The sequence below is a fragment of the Phascolarctos cinereus genome, unplaced genomic scaffold, assembly GCF_003287225.1.
Source record: "Phascolarctos cinereus isolate Bilbo 61053 unplaced genomic scaffold, phaCin_HiC Scaffold_3;HRSCAF=262, whole genome shotgun sequence".
NCBI lineage: Eukaryota > Metazoa > Chordata > Mammalia > Diprotodontia > Phascolarctidae > Phascolarctos > Phascolarctos cinereus.
In genome coordinates, this window is record NW_027555736.1 from 143,315,854 (window position 1) to 143,323,278 (window position 7,425).

The window sequence follows — 7,425 nt, forward strand, 5'->3', positions numbered from 1 at the left end:
TCACCCAGAGTAGAAGGCTCTCTGCCCCACCTCCCTTCCCTACTCCTCTGAGCAAGGTTATTCAAGTCTTTCTATCTCTTGAGGTTCTATAGCTTCTGATTTTCTTTCCTTCCGTTCCCCCTCCATCCCCAATCCTTGCCCATGAGAGCCCATCTTCCAAGAATATAACAAGATGGGGCAAAGACAAGGGGTCAGTGGAACCCTCACACACTTGGGATATAGCTCAGGGGTCAGGATTCAACATTTACTTTAACCAAACATGTAATGAAGCCCTAAGAAGCTGCATGGTATAATGGGGAAAAAAATCAGCTCTGGGGTAAGAGGACCTGGGTTCAAACCCTCATTTTGCTCTGTCGTCTTTGGCAAGTGATTTCCCACCCCTAACTCTCCAAATAATCTGTAAAATGAAGGAGATGATTTCTAAGGTCCTTTCCAGACCTAAATTCTACAATTCAGCAATTTGAAGGTGAGGCTGGTCCAGCCATGGGTATTGAAGATTTTCTAATTTCATCTCCATTGTATAGTATTTTATATAATGGAGTCATAGGGAGAGGACAGTCAGAGTGGGTAACAAATATGCTCTCCTAAGAAATACAGATTCTCTGCATCATTACACTTGGGTTCTAGGGCTAGTTTTAAAAAAAAACTTCAACCCCCTCAAGTTCAAAGCACTTTGGACAGAGCTGCATAGTGGGAAAAGTGTAAGGCTGAAAGTATGGAGATTTGGGTGTAAATCCTGTTCCAACACTTCGTGGCCATGTAATCTAAAGCAAGTTACTAACTTCCCTGAGCCTCAGTCTCCTGATCTGTAGAATGGGGATATTTGTTATTACCTACTACCTAGGGTTCTCCTGTGGAAAAGTGCTATGCAAATTTAAAAATACTGTAAAACGTTATTATTGTTATTTTTATTGTGCTTCCTTGGCTATCTGCCCCTAAGTAGCAAGGATGACACTAAGTCATAGAGAAAGGCAGGCTCCATGCAAAGAACTAGCCCTGAGTGACAGACAGTGTCAGGGCTGGGGAATTAGCAATGGTCAAACCAGGTCTCTCAGATCCTTCTGCTGTCAGCCCCTAAACTTATCTCCATCAACTCATATCAGACCAGGGGAATTCCCCCAGGAAAAAACAAAGGAACCTGACTTTATGGTTCAAAGAAACAACCACCTTGGGGCATTTGAAGGTCTGTGGCTATCACCAAGCCCCCAATCCCACTGCAGCCAACAAGTTTGTCCAGGGAACATCCCGTACACCCTGAGGCAGGTGGGAATCGGGGTAGTAAGGTCAACTAGGAGCCAAGAGGATGAGAGAGGAACTTGGAGATTCACACGCTAAATAGAACTCCAGTTTGGATGGCACGATCTCTCTCTCCGAAAACTAGGAGAGGGGCCAACCGGAGGGAGGATTGCCTCCTTGGCCTCTGCCCACCCACCTTCAGCCTTGAAGGTGCCTGCTGTCCAAGGGGAGAAATCTGGATATAGGACAGGACGTGGAACAGGTGACCCACTTGGGCGCTCAGGGAAGCCTGGGCTAGGAGTGGAGCTGGCAGAAGCGGCTACATCAAACTCGCCAAGAGCGAAGAAAAGTAAAAGCCACCTACTCTGGCTAGGCTGCGACCCCGACGGATAAGAGTGAGGGCAGCAAAGTCCTGTGGAGGTCCAAACTCAGCTCCACTTGCAGGACCAGGTGGAGGCTCTGGCTGTCAATCCCTGCGCCCTCACCGCTGGGTGCTGGACCCCCTGGGAAGTTAAGCTGCAGCCGCCGGGTCCTGGAAGAGCCCCCCAGGCTGGGCCGTTTCCGTCGGGTCTCAGGGGCGCTACTCACCGCGGAAGGCTGCTGCTTTAGCTGCTGCTGCTGCTGCTGGTGTTACTGCCGCTGCTGCGCCGGGCACTGGCACCGCTGCGGGGACTGCGCAGCGCTCCGCTCCAGCTCTCTGAGTGCGCCGGGAGAGGAGCGACGCAGAAAAGGAGCAGGAGGGGAGGAGCGGGGCGGCTTGGACTCAGCCACCCGTTAGAGGCTAGCCCTTCCGTCCCGGGACAGGGGGTGGGGATTGGGGCGTCCCCTGCTGGCCGCCTGAAGCCTTGCGGGGAACGGGGCTGTAACCTCCGAGTTTCTAGCAATGCTTAATGTTAGCTGGCTGTATTGCGGACTTCTAGGATTGGGATCAATCAATCAAACGAATAAACATTTATTAAGTACTACTTTATGCCAGGCACCAAGTTAGCAATGGGGATTACAAAATCTAAAAAGCAACCAAAAAAAATTCAAGAAGAGAGACGATGTGGTTCAGTAGAATGATAGATTTGGAGTCAGGATCTGGGTTCTAATGTTGATCTGCCATTTCCTATCCATCTGACATCATGCAAGACATTTAACCTCTCTGGTCCTCCGTTTGCTTACCTGTAAAATTGAGGAGGATAGACTAGATTAAGTTACCTTCTAATTCCAAATTTGTGGTCCTATGATTCCCTGACCTCAAGGATCTTACATTCCATCGAGGGAGACAAAATAAGTGTGAGTATGGAATAATTGGAATGGAATAATATGGAAAAATTACAAGGTCATTAGGAAAGGAGGGGGCACTAGTAGGTGCGGGGACCAGGAAAGGCTTCTTGAAGAAAGTGTTTTTTGTTGTTTGTTGAAAGAAGGGAGAGATTCTATATAAAGTCAGAAGTGAGAGGGCATATTGGAGGCATAGGGGATGGGGGGATGGCCAATGCAAATGCACAGAGATGGAAGATAGAGTCCTTCATAACCTGGTCCCTTCCTCCCTTTCCCTTGTAATTACACCCTTACTGTCCTACTCATACTCTGTGATCCAGTGACCATAGCCTCCTTGCAGTTCCTTAGTACATAACAACACTATTTCCCAGCTCCAGGAACGTTCACTGGCTGTCTCTGTTCCATGCCTGGAACTTTCTCCCTCCTCCTAGCTTCCCTGGCTTCCTTCAAATGTCACCCAGAGTCCCACCTTCTGCAAGAACCAGTCCCTGGTCCATACTCTTAGTGCCTTCTATCTGGGATTATCTCTATTTTATCCTGTACGTATCTTGTTTGTACATAGTTATTTGTAAGTTATCTCCTCCATTAGATCATGAGCTCCTTGAGAAAAGAGACTGTTTTATGACTGTTGTTTGCCTTTCTTTGTATTCCTAGCGCTTAGCACACTGCCTGGCACATAGTAGGTATTGCATGCTCGTTGACTTGAAACCAGTTTGGCAAGACCTTAGAGTGCAAGATGGGAAGTAATGTAGACTGAAGCTAAAACAATAGATTGGGGCTAAGTTGTGAAGGACTTTAAAAGCCAAACAGAAGAGTTTATGTTTTGTTATGTGGGCAATAAGGAGTCCCTGAAGTTTATTGAATAGAAAATCTATAGGGAAAATTAAGACTGTGAAGCTTTGGAAAATGAAATTCAGGTACAGTATTTGGAATATGCCTTCTATATCTCTCTTTATTGGGAAAGTCTTTTTCCTGAGGAGAACAAGAGGGTAGATGCCTATGCACCTCCCTTACATGGCCCAAAATCAAAGAAAGGGGAGGGAGGAGGAGGAGGGGAAGGAGGAGAAGGAGGAGGAGGAGGAGGAGGAGGAGGAGAACGAGAAGGAGAAGAAGAAGAAGAAGAAAGAAGAAAGAAGGAGGAGAGGAGGAGGAGGAGGAGGAGGAGGAGGAGGAGGAAAGAAGAAAAGAAGAAAGAAGAAGAAAGAAGAAGAAGAAGAAGAAGAAGAGAGAAGGGGAGGAGGAGGAGGAGGGAGGAGGAGGAGGAAAAGAAGAAGAAGAAGAAGAAGAAGAAGAAGAAGAAGAAGAAGAAGAAGAAGAAGAGAAAGAGGAGGTGAAGGGGAAGGAAGGAGGAAGAGGAGGGATGAAACAAAGAATGCTTTACAAAGTACTTCACAACAATAACAAAGGTAGAAAAGAAGTAATATCTCTAATACAGATGAGGAAAGTGATTCTCAGAGAGATCAAGAGACTTGCTCAAAGTCACACAACTGGCAAGTGTCAGAAGCAACATTATAACAATCATCCAACTTGAGCTTAACTGCCAGGGAATGATCCGTGTTTCCAGGGTCTAGTGGAAAGAGCGCCAGCATGGGGCAGATGAACAAGTATTTCATGATGTTGCAAATGGTATGGCCTGAGTTTGGCTTAGTGGAATGAATGCTGGTCTTCGAAGCAGAGGACCCATATTTCTATCCTGACTGTAACCCTGCGCAAGCCACTTCATCATCTCTTTGTGACTCAGTTTCCTCATCTATGCTATGGGGATAATAATACTTGTGCTACTTTCCTCAGAGGATGGCTATAAGGAAAGCACTTTGGAAATTTCAAAGACCTACATGAATGTCAATTATCATTGTAATGGGGGGTGGGGTAGACTGGTATATGAGGGTGAAGCAGGCACCAACATTCCCTGCCTCGTTCTAGTCCAAGCAACCTGGAAACTTGGAGGACAGCCATTTGTAAATGTGAGCTAGTGCTGAATGATGATGGAATGCTCTCTAATTGGGTTGAGATCCAGTAGAACTGATGACTCATGGGTTCCTGAGCTGGAATCTAGTATGTATATGAAAGGGGTAGCATGCCCCTGGTTGCTCCTTTTCTTTTGTTGCAAGAGTACTTTGAGTTACGTCCCCAGAGCCAGGTCAGGAAAGAGCTGCCATTTCCCCCATCTGGACAATGTTGGTTTTGAGTACGTGGCCAACTTTGTCTATTTTTGTATTTTCTTCCCTAATTAAGTGACCGGGCCTTGAGATGAGCAGCTTGGAGATAAAAGTGCCCCAGCAGTGACCTCATGAGTATTTCAAGGTCTGAAGAGATTGCAGGGTGACAGCTGGTGTCTTCCTCTCCCTTGACCCCCAATCATTAGGTGGCAAGAGAGTACCAGCAGCACCAGTAGCAGCAGAGCAGGAGGGCCCTGCAAAACACCAAAGTACAACACAATAAACAATTATTAAGCACCTACTATGTGCCAGCCATAGGTGCTATGTTTGATGGGGATACAAATAAGAAAAAGAAAGATCTCCTTGCCCTCAAGGAGTTTACAATCTAATGGGGGAAGACAACACGCAAAAAGAGGCTGCCATTATCAATGCCACATCCCACCATGAACTTCTTGAGGGCTCTACAAAGGAAAAAAAAAGGATATCCAGGGCTTGGAATTGGAGACATTGTTTTGCCATATGTGTTCTCTTCACATGTGCCATGCTTTCATTATTCTCTAAATTAGTGCCCACTCTCCCCATGGACTTTGTATGCATTTCACACAAGTCAGTTAGTTGATAAATACTTATTAAATACCTACTATGTGCCACCATGGAGGCAAGTAGATGGCTCAGTGGATAGAGCACTGGGCATGGAATCAGGAAGACCTGAGTTCAAATATGGCCTTAGACATTCAGCTGTGTGACTCTGGGCAAGTCACTTAACCTCTGTTTGCTTTAATCCACTGGAGAAGGAAATGGCAAACCACTCCAATATCTTTGCCAAGAAAGCTTCATATGGGGTCATGAAGGGTCAGATGTGACTGAACAACTGAACAACAACATATGTCGTTGTGCTAAGTGCTGGTGATACAAAAAGAGGCAAAAGATTGTCCCTTCCCTCAAAGAGCTCACAGTCTAATGGAGGAGACGACAAGCAAACGACAATGTACAAAGAAGCCTCATGCAGGATAAATAGGAAATAATGAAAAGAGGGAAAGCATTAAAATTCAGGGGAAAGACTTCCTACTGAAAACGGGATTTTAGCTTTGACTTAAAGGAAGCTAGTGGATTTGTGAAAAAGTGCTCCCTTGGCTTTGGGGAAAATGTTTTGTATCAACTGTTATTGTGAAACCTTAGTAAATCTCTTTTCTAAAAGCTAATTGACATCTACTGGCTAATTGTTAATGGGGAGTAATACACTGGTGGGAGCTCATGAGCAAACATATTAGAAACACAGTCCCTCTGGATTACAGCTAGAACCCTAAGAAAGAATAAGTATCAGCTGTTCTGTGGGATCCCAACCTGCAGTCCTAGTGCCCAGTTTGGGGAATGGCCCCAAAAGGGATACTATGTTATTAATTGCTATATCATTAATAGTAATACATGTTATTAATAGTAATATTATTTAGTCATTAATTATTATTAATGTTATTAATAGTAATACAGGGTATCAGTGATAAGCTTCAGTAGACTTTTAGGACACCCTATATTTCTAGATCACACTTACAATCTTGCAGAGTTGAAGTGACCTACTTGTAGACTGTCAACTAATAAGTATCAGAGATAGGCATTAAATCCAAGGCTTTCCAGGTCCAAAGCCAGCACTCTATTCACTCCATCTCAAATGAGATCATATTTGTAATCACTTAGAACACCTAGCACTTTAGGCACTACATAAATGCTTATTTCCTTTCTCTGTCCTACACTGTGGTCTCTTTGTCTTACTCCTGCTTCACCCTACACCATCCCCACTGCCCACTTCAGAAAGCTCAGGCTCCTATCTTCTTTAACATGCAGCATCTCAAAAAAATCCACCTTTGAGATACTACCCTGTTAAAGAATGTAGTAATGCAGTTTAAAAAAATGTAGGAACTACTGTGCTATAAGAAAAGATGAACTGGTTGATTTTAGAAAAACATGGAAACATGACTTGTATGAAATAATGAAGAGTGAAATGAGCAGAACAAAGGAAACTTCTTACACAGTAACAGCAACATTGTTCTAAGAACAACTTTGAACAATTAAGTCATTTTGAGTATTACAAATATTTAAATCAACCACAAAGGACCTAAGAAAGGAGATGCTATTCATATGCAGAGAAAGAATTGATGAATAGAAGTATATATAGTATGGTTTTACACACACGCACACACACACATTACTATTAAATGGTAGCCTTCTCTAGAGTGGATTAGGGAGGGAAAGAGGGAAAAAAAAGTGGAGAGCACAGAACAAAAGAAAACTTAGAAGGATGCACAGAAAAGCAGGGTAGTTTTAAAACGATGTCTAGTATATATTACATATTTTTCAAAAGAAAGTAAACCTTATGAAATGGAAATCCATGGTTTTATATTGAATCCTCTTTTTATATTGTGCTGTGTACATGGAAATGTTCTTTTTCTTTGTCTTTTTGTATTTAAGTTCAAAATGAATAAATTTTTTAAAAAAATTTTTTTAAAGAAACTGAAAAACAACAGTTCCTACATACAATATATACAATGTTAGACAATAGTAGTCTCCCATCTTGGAAAAAAAAGGGAGGCAGATGCATTTTTTCACATCCTCTTCAGGGCCAAGCTTGAGCATTATAATCTCACAGCATTCAGTTTCTTTTGTTGTTGTTGTTCTATTTCTATATTTATTATATATTTTATTTTAAAAATTGTATATATTTTATAAATAAAATATGTTTAGTAAATATATTTTATAAATAAAATATGTT

General features: G+C 43.1%; 1 protein-coding gene across 1 annotated transcript in view; it reads right to left on the bottom strand.

Annotated features, from left to right (window-relative positions):
• The window catches only part of LOC110206483 (death-associated protein kinase 2), a 185,462-nt gene extending 183,486 nt beyond the window's left edge, over nucleotides 1-1,976 (bottom strand). Inside the window, 1 exon segment of the mRNA XM_078151199.1 lies at nucleotides 1,825-1,976. The gene's annotated coding sequence lies outside the window, so the exon portion shown is untranslated.
• Between the last annotated feature and the right edge of the window lie 5,449 nt (nucleotides 1,977-7,425).